At 36.3% G+C, this 12159-nt stretch overlaps 1 protein-coding gene across 3 annotated transcripts in view; it reads right to left on the reverse strand.

The window, feature by feature from the left end:
• Window positions 1–12159, reverse strand: part of LOC150092725 (single-stranded DNA-binding protein, mitochondrial-like) — a 117630-nt gene that overhangs the window by 13816 nt on the left and 91655 nt on the right. The gene's annotated exons all lie outside the window — the stretch shown is intronic.

The following is a 12159-nucleotide window of genomic DNA, read 5'->3' on the forward strand; positions in this document are numbered from 1 at the left end:
ACACCATGATATGTGCCTTTTGGTTGGAAAAGACTTGGGGTTTGAATTCTGCTGTGATGTTAGGAACAGTTGTAGGGGATTTTTCAACTAAAAGCAAGTTTGGCAATCTCATTAGCAAGGACTTCTATCTCTCTCCACCCAACTCCAGAAAGTGGGTTTTCCTCTAATAAAATGGGTTCAATAGCTTGGACAGATTATGGAGTAGACTGTCCTCATCACAGGACATTCTACTCCATAGTTCCAGACATGGTGATACCCATTCTGGAACTATGTGGAGGTACTGTGTAATAATAATAATTATTATAGTTCATAATAATTATAGTAATTGTCTTCTGTATTGCTAAGTTCCCAAATTAGTTCTCTCACTCTAAAACATAGTTTTCATTTCTTTAACTGTTGTTTGCCATATCCCTATACAAGTCTAATTAAAAGTTATTACATTGGAATGATATATTTATTATTATAGTGAAATATTTATCATTATCTCTTTGTTGAATTCCATCATCAAATATGTCCCTTCAAAATTTAGCATACAGATTTCAGCTAAAACTCAGTCATGAGAGTCTGTGGGAATAGTTCTGGTTTTACTTTCTCACGTTTTTTTTTTTTTTTTTTTTTTTTTTTTTTACAAACTAAACTGAGCACTCCCCCCCACCTGCTTTTGAAAATTTCTCAATATTGACAGTAAATAGTTCAGAGATGAAAAAAGTTGATGTTCTCCTCTTTAAATCAATGGACCAACCTGTAAATCCCACAACAACATCTACATAAACTATTTTAAGTAAATCATATACTGTAACTGTTTTGCCAATTTTCAAACAAAATTTAATATAAATATCTTGCTTCATACTTTTGCACATCAGAAAAATCACAAAGAAATAACACAGTTAGCATTATTAGCCCATCATGGCAAAGTAAAGCTACTTGGCAACAGGCACACCTATGTTCTAATCCTACACAAACATGACGAGTGCACAGTTAACATCAAAATGTACATTTTGATGAGATCTGTACAAAATGTACAGTTCTCATCCATTTACTGTCCAAATAAATAAATTCCATAACTACCAATGTGAGGATCAAGTATTCTTTTTGTCAAAAAAAAACAAAAAAACTACTTTATTCTTCCATTTCATATCAATAACTCCCTGCCCCCTCTCCTGGTTAATAGTCTCAATGGCAAAATCATTCTTTGCAATCTTTAGCTGTGAGTTTGACCACATGTTTGTGCTGAATAATTTCAATTATTATTATTATAGGATCACTTAAGATAAATAAATAAATAGTTTTTTAGCTTTAACTGAGAGGAAATCTCCATATGGCATTTTTTTAAGGATTGCAGAGAACCAACTAGGGCTTCTGACTTAATGTCTAATCCTCATTTCTTGTGGTACACCCCAACAGTAGGTGTCTACATGGATACTGAATGAAAAAGGATGAGCTGGAAAATTTAGGATTTAGATGACGAAACTGTATAATATGCACTGGCTCAAGCCAAATGACAATGATGCCAATATACTGCCCCAGCTGTCATGACAGCTGGGGCAGTACCCAGTTAAATAAGGCCTCTTACTTTTTCATCAAGGAACTAGAGTGAATACTGAAAAGTTTGCAAATGGAAAAAATGCCAACTCGACATCAGAAGAATTCAATGCAGGTACAATTAACATAAGAAATATACACAGGAAAAGAGGTGGAAGTGGCAGAAGAATTAGAGAAGCACCACATATACACAATTAGTGTCATCAAATAAAGAAGACATAAACAGGTGAGATTCTTCTAAATAGCAACTACAAGATCTGGAATGGCAAGCAAGTTCAGGTAGAGTGTTAGGGGCAAATATCAAAATGAGGAACTGGACAATAATACTTAATTATGTCTGTGGTCCTACAGAAGACTCTACTATTGGAGGAATTTTGATTCATCAGAGAAGGCAGCTGTTATAAAGAAAAAGAAAAGCTGCTCCTTGTTTGGATGTAAACAGAAGAGTAGGACATTAATACCAGACAAAAAGTAACTATTTTGGGAGATGGAGAAAATAGCAAAGCTAATAATAATGGCAAGTACTTGCTGGATTTTTCCCCAGGATGTGGACTAGTAATTACCAACATAAAGATGTGCACAAATTAATATAGAGAGAAGATACAAGAAATAAGAATAGTTTCATTGACTGTGCTATTGTTGACAGAGAGATCTTCAAGCTGGTTCAGGACACAACAGTATACAAGAGCTTTGAAGCAGGAGTTTAAATCACTATTTAGTTCTGAGCATAATAAAAATGAATTTCATAATGAAATTTAATTGATAGTTGTTAGAAGAAACAAAAATGAAGAGTAAGATAGTAAAGAATGTGAGTCTGCTGCCTTGGTATGATAGCACAGAACTGAGAAGCAGAGCCATGATTGCCAATGAGTCAATAGGAAGATTGTGCAGGAGGAATGATATGCAGTTCATAGATGTGTGGAGTGAATTTGATGGATGTAGTGACCTGTATATGCCTGATGGACTGAACTGAAATGGTTTTGGAGTTAGGTGCTTGGAGAAAGTGTTGTTCAGTGAGAGTTTGGAATTGCAAAACAAGTGAAACTAGGGAAATTAGGTGGGGGGGGAAAGCAATCAAACATGTGTCTATCCACCCCTGGGATAGATGAGTATGAGTACAGGAATGATTGTGAAGAGTTGGATGCAGTTTCCGAAGTTTTGAATCTGAATGAGCAGGTAATGATGTTATATAGAGTAACTGTGGGCCCTATAGGATGTTGCAAAGCATGTATATGAATGCCCAAAGTATTAGAAATAAAGGAGAGAATTGTTTGGTATTAGTCAGCTCAATTGGACCAAAAATTATTGACATCAGTGAGACCTGGTTGTCAAAGAATGACGTAGTTACTGGGTTAGAATGTGATGGATATTGTATTTTCGGAGAAGATAGAGAAAATAGGAAAGGAGGAGTATTATTAATTATAGCTGAGTAACTTTAACCAAAAAAAAAATAAATAGAAGTTAAGGAAGATTCTAGACATGAGGGAAATGGTTGATTTTAGGCTATTTGGTATGTGCCAACAGGACAAAATATATTGTTGGATGCTGCTATGGGGGTCCAGAAGATGTGGATGACATGCATTGGCAGATTAGCATAATAAGTGCTGGCCGAGCAATTATCATGGAGGATTTCAATTGTGGTGATGTATAGATTGGAAGAAGGAAAGGGCACATAGTAAAATGGAAATTATACAGTTACTAAGGGATAATTGGAGTTTGAGAGTGTTGGGGCTGGTAATAGTACCAGAAGATCTATCTATAGCAACTCTGCCTCCGATCAGGGAAAGTGACCATGCAGTCTTGTCCTGGCAGATTGCTGAACATGTGGAAATTTAGGTCAAGAAAGGATTTATGTGGACCTATAAAGCTAGTGATTATGACAAACTTAGGAGGCAATTTGGAGCAGCAGCATGGCATAAGAAACTACATGTAAAGAAATGTTATTAATGCATGAGAAGTGGTCAAGGAATGTTTGAGTAAGGCAGTATCAAAGTCCACTTAATCACTATGCATGGGATTAAGTGGATGACTAGCAATATAAAGCAGGAGGTACAAAAAAAATTTGTCATCTTGTACCATCATTTTTTTATTTTGGTTTAACCAATAAGAATACAATTTGGTCAGCTAAATCCCAAATTGCAAACATAAGACGCCTGAATGGCAAGGAAATGGAGCTAGCTGAGGAATTACATAAGTACCAGATCGACATAATAGGGGTGACTGAAACAAAAAAGACAAAAACTGGTGAGACCTTTCTGAGCAATAAATACAAAATGTTATATTCAGACAATGACAATCAAGGAAAAGAAGGAGTAGCCATAGTATTCAACACAAAATACGAGGCTAATCTTCTTGAATGGCAGTCAGTCTCAAGTAGAGTAATGTGGGCAAATATGGGAATGGGGAACTGGACAATGAGACTTATTTGTGCCTATGGTCCCACAGAAGGTTCTACTAAGGTAGAAGTGGAGGAATTTTTTGAGGCTTTAGAAAAAGCAACTGACACAATGAAAAAGGAAAAGTTAGTCCTTGTTGGGGATCTAAATAGTAGAGTAGGAAATGATTGTGAGACATACAGAAATATTAAAAAAAATTTGGAGAAAAGAGCAAAGCTAATAATAATGGCAAATATCTGTTGGTCTGCTCAGGACATGGACTGGTTATTACTAACACCATGTTCTGACATAAAAAAGTGCACAAATTCACAAGGAGAGAAGAAGCAAGGAATAAGAAAAGTCTCATTGACTATGTTATTGTTGATAGTGATGTTTTATCCCTGGTGCAGGACACCAGAGTGTACAGAGGATTTGAAATTGGAAGTGATCACTATTTGATCTTAAGTAGGATAAAATTGAATTTCATATTGAAAAGAATAACATGTAAGAAAGTTTTAAAGCGAATAAAAGTTGAGCATCTCTCAGATGTGAACTGTAGACTAAAATACACAAAGATTATTGAAAAAAAAATGAGAGTTTGAGAACAGGAATCAAACCTTGGAGATTCAGTGGCAAACCTTGAAGAAAGCCCTGATTGATTCAGCAAGAGAGGCATGTGGTGAAGTTGTCTGCAGGGCTAGAAAAATTAGAACTCCATGGTGAACACAGGAAGTTAAAGAGGCAGTGAAGGAAAAGAAGAAAGCATATCAAAAGTTCCTGGCAAATAAGTCAGCTTGTGCTCTTAGAGAATATAGAGACAAATGTAAGAAAGCTAAACACTGTGTAAAACTAGCTAAACAAAAGTCATGGGAGGACTCTGGCAAGAATATAGAAAATAAATATCAAGAAGGTGGCAAAATATAATGGAGGATTGTTGAAGAAGCTTAGAAATGGAGGAAAGAGTGCTGTAAAAGGAGTTAGAGATGATAAAGGTGACATGAAAAAGGGAGAAAAGATATCCTTGAAGTATGGATTAATTACTTTGTAAATTTGCTAAATGAAACACGCAGTGATAGCACAGTGGTAAAAAACACTCAACAGGCATGCAGTGAGGAATACATATCCATACTTAAAGTAGAAAACGCCATCAAAGGCTTCAAATGTGGAAAGGCAATAGGAGTAGATGATATTCGACCAGAAATGCTGAAGTATGGTGGTATAAGAGTCTTACAGTGGCTGCACTGCATAGTTCAGAAAGCCTGGACAGAGGGACGAATTCCCGATGATTGCAGTAGAGCTCTCATAGTACCCATATATAAAAAAGGAAATAAAACTGAATGTGAGAATTACAGAGGTATTTCCCTACTGAGTGTTCCTGGCAAGATCTATGCAAGTATGCTTGAGAAACGGTTGAGAAGAATTATGGAAGAAAAGCTGGGTGAATAACAAGCTGGATTCAGGCCAAATAGAGGCTGTCAGGATTAGATTTTCACTTTACAACAAATAGTCGAGAAAGCATGGGAATATAACAAAGATCTGTATTTAAGTTTTGTCGATCTGGAAAAGGCATATGACAAGGTGCCAAGAGAGAAGCTATTCAATATGCTACAGTTATATAGTGTCAATGGGGCATTATATCAAGCAATACTTAGTCTTTATTTGAGTTGTAAGTCATCAGTTAGAATTGAAGGAAGTACAGGAAGATGGTTTAATGTTAAATCTGGAGTGAGACAAGGATGTACATTATCCCCTCTGTTATTCATTATCTATATGGATCACATTATGAAGGAAAGTGGTATTAAACATGATATCAAAATTGGAGATGCTAATGTGAGCTCTGCTTTATGCGGACGATGTTATACTTCTAAATAAATCCGCTACAAGTCTGCAAGATTCTCTGACTAAATTGAATAAATGTTGTAATAGATATGGTATGAAGGTCAGCAATAAAAAGACAAAAACAATGAAAATAGGCAGAATCATTGAATATGTCAACTGTGTTGTGAATGGAGAACCTGTGGAACAAGTGAAACATTTCAGCTACTTAGGCACGATTTTTACTGAAGATGGTAAATTAAATATAGAAATAGACAACAGAATCAGCCCAGCTGGTATGGTGGGAAGTCAACTGAATAAATTCATATGGAATAAGAGAGAAATTAGTCAGAACACTAAATTAGCTGTATACAAGACATTGTTCAAACCAGTTTTAACTTATGGATCTGAGAGTTGGGTCAGAAGTGATATGAGAGTCCTGAGAAAGATTATAGGTGTGAACAGATGGCATCAATGGCAATATCATATTAAAAATGAGGATATTAGGAAAGAACTTGACAGTGTCAGCATCCAGGAATGTGCTAGCAGAGCTAATCTCAGGTGGTATGGTCACTGAAACAGAACGGGCGAAGAAAGATTAGCAAAACAAGTGTTCTCTGCCAGGTTGGCAGCAAAACGACCCAGAGGAAGACCAAGATATAGGTGGATTGATACGGTACAAAGTGCCTTAGATGATAGAAATCTAAGATCTGATAATGTTGGAGTCTGACAAGTAACAGACTGATTTGGAGGAAAATTGTAGATAGGAAGTTAGTAATGATGTAATTTTTTTCATGTAGTACACTCATATCCTGTACACCCGTTAAGGGGTACATGGCAGGAATTTGATGATGATGATGGTACAAAGAAAAAAAAGAAAAAAAGAAAGTACTGTGGAAGGATTATAAACAACAAGGTGATCTGCATGCCCAACGAGCAATATAAAGCAAGCAAGCAGGGCTACTAGTATGATAACGAAGGCTAAATCAGTTTTTGAGAGAAAATTAGCTAAGCAAATCCAAAATAAATCCAAAATTAGCTAAGCAAAAGCCAAAGTAAATCCAAAAGAGTTTTTTTGCTATGCAGCAAGTAAGAAAAAGAATGATTATGGAAAGATAACTTTATTCAAAGCTGATGGTAGGAAAGTTACAGAAGCAGAAGAAATATATCTAAGTGATCACTCTGTAAGGGTATATCATCCAGCTTTGTAGTTACTGAGGTGAAAGAGACTGATGTCAGCATTGAGGCAGATGAATTGGAGGTACACAGTATATTGAAAAATATCAATGTGAATACAGCAGTACATGAATGGTATGTCAGTTCATATGCTACAAGAACGTGCAACTGAACTGGCAGTGCCTCTGATGAAGTTGTTTAATCTAAGCCTCAGCTCTAGCAAGATTCCAGAGAGTGGAGAGGATAAGATAGTTCCATTTCATAAAGGTGGCTCCAAGACAGAAGTAGAAAATTACAGACCAATTAGTATCTCTGGAGTGATGGTAAAAGTATTGAAAATGTTGGTTTCGGGATTTTCAGTAAAATTCAGGATTGGGAGGTTAGAAATATGATACTTTGCAGAGGGCAGCATGGCTTTATAAAAGGAAGATCCTGTCTCATTAATTTCTTTGCATTTGATAATAAAGTGACAGCAAAGTTGAATAAATTAAATGGCTACGCCATGATACTGAAGAACTTTGCAAAGGATAGAATACAGCATGGAAAATTACTACATAAGTTGGAGCAAATGGGAATGGATGGGGGGGGGGTATGGCTGATAGACAGACATCAGAAGGTGGTGTACAGTGGAGTGGAGTGGAATCAAGGCAAATGAGGCTGACCACTATTCTTTAATTTTACATTAATGATATAGTTGAAGATTTGAAGGAGAATATTCAGTTATTTGTCGATGACGCAAAACTAGGGAGGGCAATAGTTGATAAAGGTGATGTAGATCATGGGATGATTTAAATAAATTGGCAACGTGGGTAAAGGACAATGGTTGTCAACTCAGTGTTGTGAAATGTAAGGTAATGTACTTCAGGATGAAAAGATTACCCACTTTGTATAATATTGATGATACTGGTTTACAGGAAATTGATGAGGCTAGTAATCTAGGGGTGACGGTGGATAGAGATTTGACATTCAGAGGTCATACTGCAAGAGTTGACAAAAAAAAAAAAAAAGCTCAAAGGATTACTATGCACAGATATGTTCACCTGCATTTCTTGGAGATTGGGAGGTGGTGGAGTGGATCCAGAGATGAGTGACTAAGTTGGTGACAGGTCTGTGGAATGTTTCCTATGAGGACAGATTGAAGGTTGTAGAGTTTAGCTGATAGGCAGAGGAGAGGGAATATGATAGAAACTAATAAGTTATTACATGGCTTCTATAAGATTGACATGAAAGAAATTTTTCAATATGAGGGGGGGGGGCACAGGGAGAAAACAAGGGGGGTTACACTTGCAAGTTATCTAAGAGTGTGTGATTAGTAAGGGCGTGCAGACTAGGATCTTTACTTGGAAAATGGTGAATGAGTGGAATGGATTGCTAGAAATGGCTATGAGTGCCCAACAGTGAATAGGTTTAAGGAGATGTATGATAGGTATTGTGCTGATGAAGAGAGTAGGTCTCCTACATTGAGTCTTTTGATTCCATTGGAGTACCCATATAAATAATAATATACAAATATTATTATTACAATGGGTGTCTCCATGGAGTCAGAAGACTCTTAGTGGGAGACTCTATATTGACACACCAGTCATTATTCACACAATACTATCATATCTCTCCTTAAACTAATTCACAAAAAAGAGGAAAACACTGACTGATTCATCCAGAGAGGTAGGTATGGAGTTGTCTGCAAGGACAAGAAAAATCAGAACTTCGTGGTTCACCAGGAAGTTAAAGAGACAGCCAGGGAAAAGAAGAAAGCATACTGAAAATTCCTAGCAAGTAAGTCAGCATCTGCTCTGAGAGAATACAGATAAAAATATAAGAAAGTGAAGCAATATCCTAAGTAGGTAAAAAAAAAAGTCATGTGAAGATTTCAGAAAGAATTTGGAATATAAATATTACTATTTTTAATCTGACATTAATTCCATATGGAGAAAGTTGATAGAACAATTTTATTTAGATTTCAACTAGTTTCTTTTGTATCTTTATAGTACACTTCGTCATAAAGTAAATTTTCTAATGCAAATAAAGATGTATATGCATATATACAAGGTAGCCATAATCAAAGAAGTGTTCAGAGCCCTGTAACAAAAAAATGTACTGAACGAAATTCAACTAAACTTGGTGTAAGTACACTCTAGAACATCATCATCATCAAATTCCTGACATGTACCCTCAAGGGATGTACAGGATATGATAGTACTATATGAAAAATTTACATTACTAACGTCCTATCTACAATTTTCCTCCAAATCAGTCTGTTACCTGTCAGGACTCCAACATTATCAGATCTTATATTTCTATCGTTTAAGGCACTTTGTACCGTATCAATCCACCTATATCTTGGTCTTCCTCTGGGTCGTTTTCCTGCCAACCTGGCAGAGAACACTTGTCTCGCAGATTCTGTTTAAGTGACCATACCACCTGAGATTAGCTCTGCTAACGCATTACTGGATGCTGACAATTTCAAGTTCTTTCCTAATATCCTCGTTTTTAATATGATATTGCCATTGATGCCATCTGTTCAGGCCTCTAACCTTTCTCAGGACTCTCATATCTGTGGTCTCTAGTCTTTGGTCAAGTGTTTTACTTCTGACTCAGCTCTCAGATCCATAAGTTAAAACTGGTTTGAACACTGTCTTGTATACAGCTAATTTAATGATCCGACTAATCTCTCTTATTCCATAAGAATTTATTCAATTGACTTCCTACCATACCAGCTTTGTTGATTCTGTTTGACTATTTTCATATTTAATTTACCATCTTCACTAAAAATCATGCCTAAGTAGCTGAAATGTTTTACTTATTCCACAGGTTCCCCGTTCACAACACAGTTGACATTTTCAACAATTCTACCTATTTTCATTGTCTTTGTCTTGTTATTGTTGACCTTCATACTATATCTATTACAACAATCAATCAATTTGGTAAGGGAATCTTGCAAACTTGTAGCGGATTTATTTAGAAGTATAACATCATCCGCAGAAAGCAAAGAGCTGACATTAACATCTCCAATTCTGATACCATGTTTAACAACAATTTCCTGCATAATGTGATCCACATAGATAATGAATAACAGAGGGGATAATGTACATCCTTGTCTCACACCAGATTTAACATTAACCCATCTTCCTGTACATCTTTCAATTCTAACTGCTGACTTACAACTCACATAAAGACTGAGTATTGCTTGATATAATGCCCCATTGACACCACACAACTGTAGTGTATTGAATAGCTTCTCTCTTGGCACCTTGTCATATGCCTTTTCCAGATCGACAAAACTTAAATACAGATCTTTGTTATATTCCCATGCTTTTTCAACTATTTGTCGTAAAGTGAAGATCTGATCCTGACAGCCTCTATTTGGCCTTAATCCAGCTTGTTCTTCACCAAGCTTTTCCTCCACAATTCTTCTCAACTGTTTCTCAAGGTCTATACTTGCATAGATCTTGCCAGGAACACTCAGTAGGGAAATACTTCCGTAATTCTCACATTCAGTTTTATTTTCCTTTTTATATATGGGTACTATGAGAGCTCTATTCCAATCATCTGGAAATCGTCCCTCTGTCCAGACTTTCTGAACTATGCAGTGCAGGATTGAACTATGCACTGTAAGACTTTTATACCACCATACTTCGGCATTTCTGGTCGAATATCATCTACTCCTGCTGCCTTTCCACATTTCAAGCCTTTGATGGCTTTTTCTACTTCAAATATGGATATGTATTCCTGACCGCATGCCTGTTGAGTGTTTTTTACCACTGTGCTATCACTGCTTGTTTCATTTAGCAAATTTACAAAGTAATTACTCCATACTTCAAGGATATTTTTTTCTCCCGTTTTCCTATCACCTTTATCATCTCTAACTCCTTTTACAGCACTCTTTCCTCCATTTCTAAGCTTCTTCAACAACCTCCAGAATATCTTACCATCTTCTTGATGTTTATTTTCTATGTTCTTGCCAAAGTCCTCCTTTTGTTTAGTTAGTATTATACAGTGTTTCCCTTTCTTAAATTTGTCTCTGTATTCTCTAAGAGCAAAAGCTGACTTATTTGCCAGGAACTTTTGATATGCTTTCTTCTTTTCCTTCACTTCCTCTTTAACTTCCTGTGTCCACCATGGAGTTCTGAATTTTCTATCCTTGCAGACTACCTAAACACATGCCTCTCTTGCTGAATCAATCAGGGATTTCTTCTAGGCTTGCCACTGAATCTCCATGGTTTGGTTCATATTCTCAAACTCTCATTTTTTCTTCAATAATCTTTGTGTATTTTTGTCTACAGTTCACATCTGAGAGTTGCTCAACTTTTATTAGCTTTAAAACTTTCTTACATGTTATTATTTTGATATTATGATAAAATTGAATTTCACCAATATGAAATTCAATTTTATCCTGCTCAAGACTAAATAGTGATCACTTCCAATTTCAAATCCTCTGCACACTCGGGTGTTCTGCACCAGGGAGAAAACATCACTATCAACAATAACATAGTCAATGAGACTTTTCTTATTCCTTGCTTCTTCTCTCCATGTGAATTTGTGCACATTTTTATGTTGGAACATGGTGTTAGTAATAACCAGTCCATGTCCTGAGCAGAAATCCAACAGATATTTGCCATTATTATTAGCTTTGCTCATTTCTCCAAATTTTCCCAAAATGTTTTTGTATGTCTCACAATCATTTCCTACTCTGCTATTTATCACCAACAAGGACCAACTTTTCCTTTTTCATTGTGTCAGTTGCTTTTTCTAAAGCATCAAAAAATTCCTCCACTTCTACCTTAGTAGAACCTTCTGTGGGACCATATGCACAAATAAGTCTCATTGTCCAATTCCCCATTCTGATATTAGCCCACATTACTCTACTTGAGACTGCCTGCCATTCAAGAAGATTAGCCTCGTATTTTGTGTTGAATACTATGGCTACTCCCTCTTTTCCTTGATTGTCATTTCTTGAATATAACATTTTGTATTTATTGCTCAGAAAGATCTCACCAGTTTTGTCTTTTTCATTTCAGTCACCCCTATTATGTCGATCTGGTAATTATCTAACTCCTCAGTTAGCTCCATTTCTTTGCCATTCAGGCTTCTTATGTTGATAGTACTGATCTTTAAGTCTGGTGACGGTGAGTTGGGGTGTGCTTTCAGATTTGTTCCAGTAGCTGACTTTTCACTGTTCGCCCTGGTTCCCTAACGAACGAAAACAACGGGGGGCCTTGTTTAACCGGGCAATGCCCCAGCCGGCATGATA

Source organism: Typopeltis vanoorti, chromosome 25 (genome assembly GCF_054136105.1).
Source record: "Typopeltis vanoorti isolate ZY-2024b chromosome 25, IOZ_Tvanoo_1.0, whole genome shotgun sequence".
Classification (NCBI taxonomy): domain Eukaryota; kingdom Metazoa; phylum Arthropoda; class Arachnida; order Uropygi; family Thelyphonidae; genus Typopeltis; species Typopeltis vanoorti.